The 13175-nt window shown below is 34.7% G+C and overlaps 1 non-coding gene across 1 annotated transcript; it reads right to left on the bottom strand.

Annotated features, from left to right (window-relative positions):
- Window positions 1-12147: 12147 nt before the first annotated feature.
- Trnaa-agc lies at window positions 12148-12220 on the bottom strand. Its single transcript has one exon. It is a non-coding gene; the product is annotated as a tRNA-Ala (tRNA).
- Window positions 12221-13175: the final 955 nt, after the last annotated feature.

The following is a 13175-nucleotide window of genomic DNA, read 5'->3' as shown; positions in this document are numbered from 1 at the left end:
CAAAATCAAACACAGGCCGGTCCCCTATTGTTTCCAACTGCCGAGGGTAAATCATCTTTCGTCAGGCGACATTCTCTGGTACTCCACTTACCATCAGGTGCAGTGTGGTCACTGTACCATGCACGTATAAAAATAATGTTATTCCATCAATGTATCAGAAACGATAAGCTGCAAATCTATCGTCTTATTCGATGGACTTGTATTCTTACTAAATTATACCATCGAAATATGATATTCTTTAATAAGCAAATACCTTTAATATCAAAAGAACGGAATGAACAAAGCAAGATACTTGTTTTTAAACCTTGGTTTAATTTAAATTGCGATGCTAAGTGTTACTAATCCGATTTGGTTTCTTTGTCTGGGATGGGCACGCCGATACATCCGTGTGAAAACCATCAACTGTAACTAAGTGTTGTTTTCCACGCATTCTTTAGTAATTAGCATCGGTGTACTAGTGCGTCATCTTTTTAATTGCTGTGAAATAGATCTGTAACGTCCGTAAACATTGATATGTCAACCAGTGGCGAAGCGTCCATACAACCCGATTCCTACCGGCTTTCCTTTTATTTACGCCTGTCATCATTTTTGTTTTCTGTAACAATAGCAGCGATTTGTTAACTAAGGCAATTTATTTTTTGCATCGGGTTACCTTTTGAAAAATTTCACCCTTCGCCACTGGTGTCAACCATAAAAAGTAAAGCCGGAGTAGGATCGGTCTCTCGTCAGTCGATACTCTATCTAAACACCACTCTACTTACCATCAAATTCCTTTGCCCATATAGTAAAGTCATAGAAAAACTTTAATGAGTCTATTTGATTTTTTATTTGACCTGATCCTATTTCCCAATCGATTTAAAGACATGAATTAGTAAATTGATTATAGCCGTCAGACTTTTTTAATGTTTGCATATAATTTGCTTTTACACCTGCTTCGAGTAACTCCATTATATTTATCTCCCACAGTGGTGTTTAGTGGGCGATCTCCTTGTTCGTGTCATGTAGGTTGTATTAATATCCAATTGCATTTTTGTACGCCTATCATAATTTTATGCCACCCACCATCAATTTGAGTTAAGTTGACAATGTCCAAAAAGTGAAAACTGGGTACAATAAACAATCAGCATATTTAGCTTTTAATAAACGCGTTCGAAAATAGAATTAGCATTGTAATAAAATGATGGCTATATAGTAGCGAACGTTGTCAACAGTATGAATAATACAATTAGATCGGAATGACGACAACGATTGCTAGATACAGGCTTGCAACAAATTGATCTATAAACATTATCAATGCCTAGAAATCTTATATTAACGAAAGAACTTCTCAGTGTCGATGATGGTAATGATAGACAACCATTGTAACCTGCAGATTTATTATCGTGTGGTTATTATTCCTTCCCTTAACATATGCCTTAAACATCCTCTAGTATCCACGGATCCCTGAATCGGATTCCACCCTCTAAACCTTTACCTTATTTCTCGTCCTTTTATGAGCAGCTAATGTATACATTTCTGCTTATTCCTTCAACAATATTATAGCCGTGACGTTATTCTTACTGCGCTGATATATAAAAACTTGATTTTTTATTTTAAATAGTTTATTCTATTTTATCATCAACGGCAGATTTACAGCTGTTTATAATTAAGCAAATTAAATCAAATTGAACAATGGAGGTATTCCACAGTTTTTGCGTATAATTGTAACCATAATTAAACGTAAATGCTGTAATTTTCGTCTCAAACAGTGGGTAATTTTGCAAATTATGAGTTTAGAGTTACAACTTGAATGGTAACTTGTTAATCTTGGTCTCAAATGCGACGTTTAGGAAAAACCTTAAAACAATTAACTTCAACCTTTTTTATGTTTTGTTTTTAACTTTAAAGGGAAAAAAATGGTTAATATCCCAATTATGGAAAAATTTGTTAGGTATATTTTTTATACATATAATTTAATACTTTCGCAATACTCATTTAGAGATCAAAACCCATTTCGAAAACATTTTTTTAATCTGATCTGAAATGAGACATGACTTCATAACCATGAATGTCGTTTCGGTGGAAATATAAGTTTTTCCGAAAAATCTATTGTTTGATTTCTTGGTACGGATAACGACCATCATATACAAGAAGTGTATCCTGTTTCGGAAAACAATTTTTTAATTTCTGTATATCTGGATCCAACAGGCCGGCATAATTGTCTCGACTGGCGAGGGGTAATCAACTCTTGTCAGTCGACATTCTATCTAGTACCTATAAGGTATTATGAATACCTAAACAAAAAAAATCATCAAATTATTTATAACACACAACGCTCAATACCTTTCATTACAATACTGGTTATATCCATTACAAAACAATAACACGTGGTCCATCTCATCTCTTTGTTTGCTCGTAATTATCCAAAGGCAAGTAGGGTGTCTGTCGGTTCGGACAACGTCCGCAGTGTGCCAACATCCGCCGCGCCTGTCCGCGAATAATAGAACAATTAACACGCTTGCGCAAATCATTGACAATAACTTTAGTGGCACCGTGGTTTAAGAGGTTATGGGATACGATGATTTATAAATATTATTAAAATTATTGTAATTAATCGGTAATTATTAAGTATGATACTACCAATTCTTTTAGATAATATGTAATGTTAAACAGTCTCTGCATGCGATGATTTTCTTGTCAGGAATATCTACATAATGCCTTGGTACTATACACTATTTTATTACCCCCGGGTCGGGCCAAAAATGATTATAACTGGGTTTTTCCATCTTAAAATATTGATCAGTCACAACTCGGACCGTACTCGTAAAGCCGTTGGTCCTACACCTGATCCTTCTCCGGTCATGTCGGAATGCCGTCTTATCAAAGTATGAGAGTGAAAGAACAGAGAGTACACCTGTCTATTACGCAAACACTTGTTTACTATATCTACTGGGTAACTGGCCGATCTCCGTTAGAGATTGGCCACCGTAGCCAAAAATTCGGCTAGAAGCGTTCATTCATTCATTTTATTACCATTATTCCACTAAAAGATTCTTACATATAGCCAAAAGTACAAACTAGTGAAACAAAACTCCGAAAGGATTACTTGCAGAGATGTTATATATTATTATTTCTCTTTAAATGCTTGACAGATTAGCTTCCATTTCTCCATCAAGATGTAACAAACTATCGCACTTACCTCGTTAATTATGGACACCCTAGCTCCTTCTAAGTAGGCTGCCGACCCTGGCGCCTGATTTACAGCGGCATATCCTGGATAGTATCGCATCCGACTTTTGTTCAAATTATTTATTAGTACGCTTCGTAACGCTCTTATTGACCTACTAATTTACTCAATGGAATATTTACTTTTGTATCGATGTAAACGGTTACATGAAAAGTTAATATAAAAAGGAGAAGCGGTTCGAGAACTTTTCCTTAAAACTCTGAGATTATATTGACTTCTGAAATATTTTCTTGCTAGTGTTTTAATTTTATTGAAATCTTTATGTAATTCCAATAACTTCCTTCAATTTAATTGTTTTTATTTCTGTATAAATGCTGTTTCACAGCTATAATCAGTGAGCAGACTAATCAATAACGTTTTCATTATTTAAGCACGTTTAGTTTCTTAACTGTCGGTGTGTCATTAAATAAATAAATAATGTAAAAAAAAACTGGAGTCCTATCTGTCTCTGATAGGTAACAATTAGCCCACACATCCCTTGTCACACGTATTGACACCGTTCCTGAGTATTCTATATGTTATAGAAAAACAATATTCTAAAATGACCAGAGAAGTAGACACGTACAATATAATGTCTATCGGTTGATTCCAATAAACGGTCCAATCCTTAACGCCTTTGTTGATGGTATAATAAATTTATATCTGTCCAGATAGCGACCACCCTACGCAAGTTGTTAAAACCCGCCACAATGGCCCATGTGTGTTGCGTTCCGGGACCAGCCTGTGCTTATCCAGTTCCAAAAAGATGGCATATTTGTGTCAACTGTCGAGGCGTAAACATCTCTCATCAGTCGACATTCCATTAGACCCCAGACTCTTATCATCAAGTGCAGTGAGGTCACTTTGCTTTGTATGAAAAAAATTAAAAAAAATGAGTAGGTCAGTCAATTTATAAGTCGTAATGCTGTTTATGTAATATATAGAAACCCAGCGTAATGAGATACAATGCCATCTGTCAGACCGCGAATAAAATAATTTATTTTCACCTGTCAAAAATTCATTACCGTGTCCTGAATTACGGGAAAGTTTGCAATGAATAATACAATAAAGACAGCATAAGGAAATAGGTAATTAGTTCCTACTTCTGTAGAATTTAAGTTAAATACGATAGGAGTTAATAAAGTATGTTAGGGTTTCGATTTCATGTCGAACTTTAAAGAAATATAACACTCTGAATTATTTAGTACACAACACTCACTTTGGGTCGGTTACAAGCAAGCCGGGCAGCAATTAGTAATTACTTTTGATCAGTTTAAAGAACTTTTATAATCCAGCGAACAATACGATACTTATATTATTTAACATTTAGATTCTAGAGCTTTGTTGTTCTGGGTACTGTTTCTATTGTTTATGACTATATGTGACATTTACTATCGGGTAAGCGAGTTGCTTATTCCATCATTCAGCGATTGGACTTAAAAATTTTAATGTTCCTACATTACCCATTACGTACTAACAATACTTTTGCAATCCAGTTTAACGAAACACGAAGAAAACAACAACACTACACAACACTATTACACAACTATTTTGATTAATAAATATACTTGACCAAATTATGTTGTTAGATGGTCAATTACAAACATATATCGCAATGATGACCATCTGCGGTACATGAACATTCAACTATAACGTAACATTACAAAAGATTAAGTGTACGTATAAATCAGGTACAAGGAAAAGGCAATCAAAATATTAATAATATCAGCCCTGTATTATATACTGTCCCACTGCTGGGCACGGGTCTCCTCTACTGCTCAGAGGGAATAGGCCTTAGTTCATCAAAATATTATTATTAAAAAATATATATCACATTTTTATTGTGAAATTGTCCTTCACACAAATTTACCTAAAATGCCTGTTATAGATAGTATTGGCGATTGTCTCGGTGGCGCGAGTATTAAATCCGTGGAATAACACCGCTCTGAGGTCACAGGTTCAAATCCTGTGTCGAGAAAGCGATATTAGTCTGATAAGTATCAGCTCGAAGTGGAATTTATACCCTATAAGACTATAGGCTCTCTGTCTATCACTTGGACGGAATACATAAGGCAGAGAGTGTGTGCCTTAATTGCACCTTGACTACTGTCTCGGGGTTAAAAAGCATAACGATGTATATATTACGCCTTTGTCGCGTTTTAGGGCTAGGCAGAGATGTGATATTTACATTAGACACTCCTAATATAGCCAGCGAAATATTATTACTCGTTTATTTATTAACCTATTACTATTAAGGGCTGTGATATAATGACTTAAATAGAAATTCCAACAAATAACATATAACAAAAGCATTCCATTGAGGTGTTAGCACGTGTAGGGCGTCAGTCACATGACACATTGCGGTAATAGTTTCTCACGATTGTAAGCTTTACTGTTACTGCAAAGTTACGTGTTTACTCATATTGCTACATTCTTATTTGTTTTGTAATTAGTTTAATTTTTGCTCAAAGTGATGGTGAGTGTAGGCAGATGCTTGGCTTTTTGTTGGTGATCCATTTACCTGATTAAAATAATATTTCCTCTGCTTAGAAAAGCTATGGCTGATTTGATAATGTATGGTCCTATTTCATATACCTAGTCTTGCCATAAATATTGTAATAAAGAAAAAAGAAAATTGTTAACTGCAAATAACATTTATTACTTTTACAGTGTGTCAGTTTAATACATAAATATAAAACAATTAAAAATATAAAAGCTTATTCGAAGTGGTCTCCATTGGCTGCAATACAGTCCTTTAAACGATGAGGCCAGTTATCAATAGAAGCACGCACTCTTTCCATGGGAAAATTCTTCACTGCCAATCGTATAGATTGTTTTAGGGACTCCAAATTATCATGGCGTTTAGAGCAAGCTGTACTCTCTAAAACTGACCACAAATCATAATCCAGCGGATTAAGATCGGGACTAGACGACGGCCAGTCTTCAGCTCTGATGAAGTCCGAAACGTTCGATTCCAACCAAGACTGCGTGGACCGAGCTTTATGACCCGGCGCCGAGTCTTGCTGGAAGGACCATACTTGGTTATTGAACATGGTGATGTTAAGGGGCTTAACTACCTTCTCAAGAATGGTATCTTGATACACTTGTGCCGATGTTTTGATACCTTTTTCACAAAAAATATGGCTCAGTCACTCCTTCATAGCTAACACCCCACCAAACCATCACTGAAGTCGGATAATGTCCACGTTGCACTCTGTCGACTAATTGGGAAGCTTCCTTAGAGCTTTGAGCATAAATACGGTCATTTTGTTTGTTAAAATGTTGCTCAATTGTAAAAATTTTCTCATCCGTAAACAAAATTTTTCTGTGACCTCCCTTTGCGTACCGCTTCAGTAGTTGTTTCGATTTTACCACCCTATTCTTCTTTAAATTATCAGTTAAGAAATGGCCAGTGCGTCTCTTATAGGCTGCAAGTCCTAAGTCATCTTTTAAAATACGCGACATGGTTCTAGGTGCTATCTTCATTTCCCGAGATAAAATCTTTTGCTTTCGGACAGGATTTCTTCGAATTCTTTCCCTTACTGCTTTGACCACCTTTTTCGTACGAACACTACGTGGACGGCCAGATCTTTTCTGTCACAAACAGAGGAGGTCTCATTGTACCTATTAATAGCCCGGTACACAAACATTTTACTAATACCAAGTGTATGGAGAGTTTTAAAAATTGCATTTGGCTCCATACCTACTTTGTGTAATGCTATCACAGCGATTCGGTTCTCTTTATCACCCCACACCATTTTAATATCGCAAAATATTTTACAATGTATTGGCGCCAAAATGAGAAAACACAATGAACAATCGTATAAAAATGACAGATTCGAAATTCAAATGTAATATTTTTTTATAATTAAGTGTAACAGTATTTATGGCCAGACTAAGTATATCAAAACAATTATTCTAACACGACAATGAACTAGCAAATCAATTACCTTATAATTAATAAAAACGCATTTTGGATCCCAAATAGAAGCACATTATTAGCGTTTTTTTAATCTTTAGGCAAATTAAATACTACAGTGGCAGATTCTCTTGTAAATCAGGAAACACGGTCTACATTACAAATCGAGTTTAATGTAAAAAATAAATATATTGTTAGCTCTCCAAGTTCACTTCCTGTCAACAATTAATTAATTGAAACTCGTCACTCTGAAGCTAACAAAGTATGGTAATTTTCGCTACCTGTTACAAACACATAGTTGTTGTAATTATATGAACAATGTTTTATACACTATTAAAGTCTAAGTTTCAGTCTACAGTGTATCTTGTTGTTTATGTTATTTCTTTTGAATAGAAACAATTTTGTTCGTTCGCTGTCACTTATATCTTCACAAACGCATGGACACGGAACTTTTTTGTGTAAAATTGCAACCCCTTTAACTTTTTTTGTATAGAGAGTAAATAAAGGAGCGATGCTTGAAGCAAGAGCTAAATTATCTCTTACATAAAGAATTATATCATCTCTTCACAATTCAATGAGTCCTAGGAAGTATACCTAATGCACAGTAATTTGGTATGCAACCACCGTTTGTATAGAAGAGGCATCGTAACATAACAGCAGCAAAACCTAGTATTGAAAGCATTAAAGGTAAAGGCTTACATAAACTTTTCACAATTGAAGACCACACAGAAACCACACAAGAAAGTATAAGCAGTTGTAAATACAATACATAAAGTTACTTGCAAAAGACGTAAAGCTGGCAGATGGCATACTAGAAAGATTAGAAAGGATGCTGATGTCACACAAATGGTTAATTTCGTAAAGCTTACAAAACAAACTTCACAACCTAAAACCTAGATAGAAATAAATTTCCATACATGGCAGAATACTTATAACATAAATTTGATTGTGGTTCATTAAATTGATAAGCTAATTTGCAACTGTTTCGAAAACAAACTAAATATTATTATACTGACAACTTTTGTGATAATTATTCACAAACAGAAGCAAAACTCAGAACTCACTCAGAACGTTAAGTTACAAAGCAGTGCTCTATGATGATCAACCCGCTAGATTAGATAAATTATAATAATTATCACCTAGTCCCGGCCAAAATATCCTAGAATCGGAAACACAAGAGTCATATTTTGCACACACCTTTTAACAAGGGAAAAGGACAACTTTGATACCAGACATATTGAACTGGTCAAAATCCTTCCATCATAAGAGGTTCCAAGCCAGAGCACCTTCGCCCAGATGTAAACACGTTTCCAAGATTATCATAATGCAAGCTATCTTCTTTACTTACAATGAGTCAAGATATTAATATGATAATTACTGTTGATATTACGTGATGAACGGACGTGGTTACATGCTCGCTTGCTTGTAATAGAATAATTATGACGTTCTAGCTCAGAGAATACAATGAGGAAGATTTAATGCGTTTAATGGAGATACAGGTGCTCGTATATAGAAAATAAGTTTCTTGTTGCTATTTTTTTATTACCAAAGTCATTATAACTATTTATAAAACGGATTTAACGTGCAGATGGGTCATCTGATGGCGTATGACTTCCATCGTTCTCGTATATACGTGCCCCTACTCTTATAGAAATCCTTAGTCCCTGGTATAGGTACTTTCAAAATAAATGCAGTTGGGAGTGAGGAGATTTCATATGCTTTCCGTTAAATAAAATAGTACATAGAACAATTGTAACGTGTAGTCCAGATATAATTTTGTCCACTGAGAGACATTGCCATGTTTACTGGGTAACAGTTTTAAATGTCCGTGACATATTTTATTTTATATTGACTCATTGAATTATCAATGTATAATAGACGACCGACCGATCATTTTGTTGCATCAGCCTTAAAATTTATAATCTAAATTATATTGACCAAGATCTATGACAAAATATGAAATGAAAATATTATGTTTGTAAATGTAGGCGTATGCACGCTGTACACCGTTTCATAGTTTTTATAATTTTTTTAGTATTGTTGTTTTTTTCGTTAATTTTTAGTTATTGCTAAATACTTTTATGTGGATTTTCTCCGCATTTTTACGGTGATGTGCGTGTATTAGCTTATATAATTAATCAGACTTTGTATAGAAAAGACTTATTAAAAAAATATATTTAATAACAATATTATAAAAGAATGGACAATTGATGACAAAAATAAAGCCCAGAGTTTCTTTCTGCCTTTCTTCTTCGGGTAGTCATCGCTTAGGTAGTTAGTGAAAGGCTGGTAGGTTAGCTAGGTTAGGGCTTTTATTGTCCTCACCGGTGAGGATCGCGACGCGTTTCTCCCTTATTGCTTATTCAAAAATACATATATACATCATTTTATTTCTTCTTCCCTGCCAGCCCGAGCTGGCTTCTTTGTTTACTAGGTATATTTTTCATTTATTTTATTTTCAATATAAATTGTCTTTATTTATATAAGCTAATCTAATTAAGTAATAATTAAATGTTCTCATGTACCTTGACTTATCATAAGTGCAACCATGTTCGCCTACGTGATGAATAAAGCATTTTTTTTTTTTTTTTTATTATCGCCAAAAATATGCCGACCGATGTTATTGAAGGTTTTCTACTAACCCAGATATTCGGGTCGACTTGACGATACACTACAGGGAATTTTTACCGTAATCGATTAATCCAGTCGGTCACAAAACATTAATATTTCAGTAGACAACCGACCAGTGAATTATTTTTTTGCAGTTTTTATAGCAATATTAGTACCTCTTATATTTTTGCCTCAAGACATGACGTTATCAATTTAATATTAAGTATTAAGTATACCCCTCGTGATTTTGGGTATTACAGAAGGCGCAATTTCATCTTTGTGTGCAATACGTGAACAAAACATAGAATTACGACGTCGCAGGGTTATATTTAAAAGAGAACACAAAAACTCGACACCAGACAATAGTGTCGGAACAATGGCCGATGTTAATCTCGACGTGAGCTCGCACCTAGCCGACGGTACGCGTGTCACGCTAGCATTTTTGACACGATTTTTTCGCTGCAATGTGATGAATGGAGTTTGCATGTGATTGGTGGTTCGTAGTATATCAATGTTCCTATAACAAGGTAAAGAAGTGATTTCTTATTTTTTGGTTGTTTTTAAATGACGATTAACGAACGTGAAGGATAGACTGAATGTTATGTTCCTATGTTGGCATACAATACTTGAATACTTACTATATTAAGATCACCTAAATAAAACTGATGGCAGCCCTAATGCTAGGGTTGTTACAGTCCGTGTCAATAATGATGTAATAACTGATTGACAGTTAACATATAATTATGCTAAGTTGTTGTAAATACACCTTTATTAACGCCATTTAACATCGAATGATGAAATGAGCATGTCACTCGCGATGATAATCACACTATTCATTAGCAGGAGCAAATTAACAATACCCATTATATAAAATCCGTATAGCAGATTATCAATCTTAGTGGTTTCTGATTTATAATCGATGCACGCCATCTAGCGTTGATAGATGTAAAACTATGATTCATATTGTTTTGACGGTCTAGTGATTTTTATTACCTGAGGAAAATCAATTCGAGAATTTATACTACAATAAAACTATAGAGGTCGTCCGCAAATAAAACCAGTAGAGGGGGATGCTATAAATAAAAAATTATAGTTGTTTGTACAACGAAGCTTGGTTCTGGTCTTTGTAATATACCAGTAATCTTTCCCTGGACCTAAGCCATGCCCGCTTCTTACAAAGGGTAGGAAGAAGGGCTCACTGAACCACTGCTGGCGGAACTTGCGTGCACAGTACGTTCATGCCATGTTCCAGTCGCGCTCCCCCTTCCCCCCGAACCAATTCTTGTACTCTTGGTCTCCACATCGGATGTACGTCCATGCACAAGGGCACATTTGTCGCGGCCCTAAGCACACAGTTAAGTATGTATATTACGCTTACCAATTTACATTGACGGCTGAGGACTCGCGGACATTTCCTGGCTTTCTCCTCTCCTAAAAGAGTTCCTTCTCCTTCCCACACGCTTCCTTCCCAAGATATCCCCTCCCAACTTTCCTCCAAGTCCTTGCAGTCGTTTAACTAGGGGAATCCAGTATCCCATTCGCAAATTTCCCCCAGTATTGACTGCAGGGTCCTATGCCCAAAAAAAGCACTAGTTACAATATCTACCTACATCAAATGTTGGTAGATATTGTAACTGACTTTGCGGATGAACAACACCTCATTCCCCCCGTGACCACGAAGGCTGCAAAGTCTTCGAAACGTCGGAAGGAAACTAAAATATTAAAACCGCAATAAAATCTAAAAAATAGTCTAATTTTAACGTTCCAGTTTGGCAACCTCATTTATTTCTAACAGAAACTACGTGCTAGTGATGTAAACTTGGAGTTCCATTACAGCCGACAAATTATAACGTTTTTTAACATTAATAAAAAAATAATTTACGTATATTGTAATGAATTTAGTAGGTACCTAGATAATATTACACAAGTATTCATGTCGGAATTGTATTTGTTTTGTTTCACATGCCCGACCTTGCCGAGAGCTGGTTTTATTGCAAACAATATGTGTTAAATTCGAAGATATAACACGTGTTGAATATACTAATTTGTATACTGTTAAAGAATTTTAAATATTATTGAATAACAAAATTATCTACAAGATTGTTTCTTGTATAGCGCTGTTCAAAAGTATTACCTATTGCTGCTTCCTGGATAGATTTGCTAATATGTATTTGCTGAGCTAATACCAATTTGTCATTAAAGCATTTTTCTCTATATTTTACATTGAAATTTATATTATTTATACTTTCTCAACTTTATCTATATGTTTGAAGTCTGCATGCTTAAAAAATATGTATTTAAAAATTTTATTGATTCCTTCTTTGCTGCAAATATTTCTTATACTAAATATTATTTATTTTCGTGATGGGTATATATTATTAAAAAACAATAATTAAAAAAAAAACAAAAAGAATGGAGGCGCCGGGTATCGATCCCGGTACCTCTCGCATGCTAAGCGAGCGCTCTACCATCTGAGCTACGCCCCCGTTGATAGCAGATGTTGAAATTACCAATACAATAATATTACGTATAACATAATGTAATATAATATTTTTATAAAATTGATCATAGACAAGCACAACACAATATATTTGCCCAACTGCGCCAATAAGAAGGATTTTTTAATTCACGTAATATATAATTTTTCATTGCATGCTCTACTGTGTTTCTTAAACAGCTTAGCGATTTTTACAATTTTTACAACTTGTTCATAGGTACCGACATAAAATGTAAATATTTATAAAAAAAAAACACCACAAAAACACGGAATAAAATTTACAGCTACATATATAGAACAGTTCCGGTTAGTACCCGATTATGCAAGACAAGTTTAATTCTCTCAAAGTCCTTGTAGAGATTACTGTGATATTGAGTTTATTCGACGACTTGCTCCGACACGATGCGATTACGGCACCTTGGAAATTTCACCTTGTGTCTTGTATTTTAAAAGTGAGAATTGTAAATTATTTACCCTGACTACTCTTCATTTCAAATATTATTTAGTGAATAACTTCCACCAGTGTTATAAATAAAATTTTTATTCATTACAAATTTACAGATCATCGGCCAACCGTGGACAATGTGTAATACAGGACTGTATTTTATTTTAAAATGACACATGAGAGTGATTCGGTTTGTGACTTAAATGGTGATAGATTCACCCATTACCACCAAAGCAAATGAGGAAAATTTTAGTAAAGCAAAAGTATTATCTGTAATTTTTATTATAATCTACAATTATCTACTTACTCTCGCGGTAACATAGGCGTGAATCTGTTTATGTTTACGTACAGGACATGCAAATGTTTATAATCGTATGTAAATCTAAAGGAATTCTGCGTGAAGTGAAGGGCGTTCAACCGATGTGTGCCAAATCCTTAATCCTTATCGGTATAATATTGTTCGTATTAAAATAATAAAATATGTCCGCTGATGTCACAC

Source organism: Manduca sexta, chromosome 19 (assembly GCF_014839805.1).
Source record: "Manduca sexta isolate Smith_Timp_Sample1 chromosome 19, JHU_Msex_v1.0, whole genome shotgun sequence".
Taxonomy (NCBI): domain Eukaryota; kingdom Metazoa; phylum Arthropoda; class Insecta; order Lepidoptera; family Sphingidae; genus Manduca; species Manduca sexta.
Note: the sequence above shows the minus strand (reverse complement) of the source record. Positions and strands in the feature narration are given on the sequence as shown.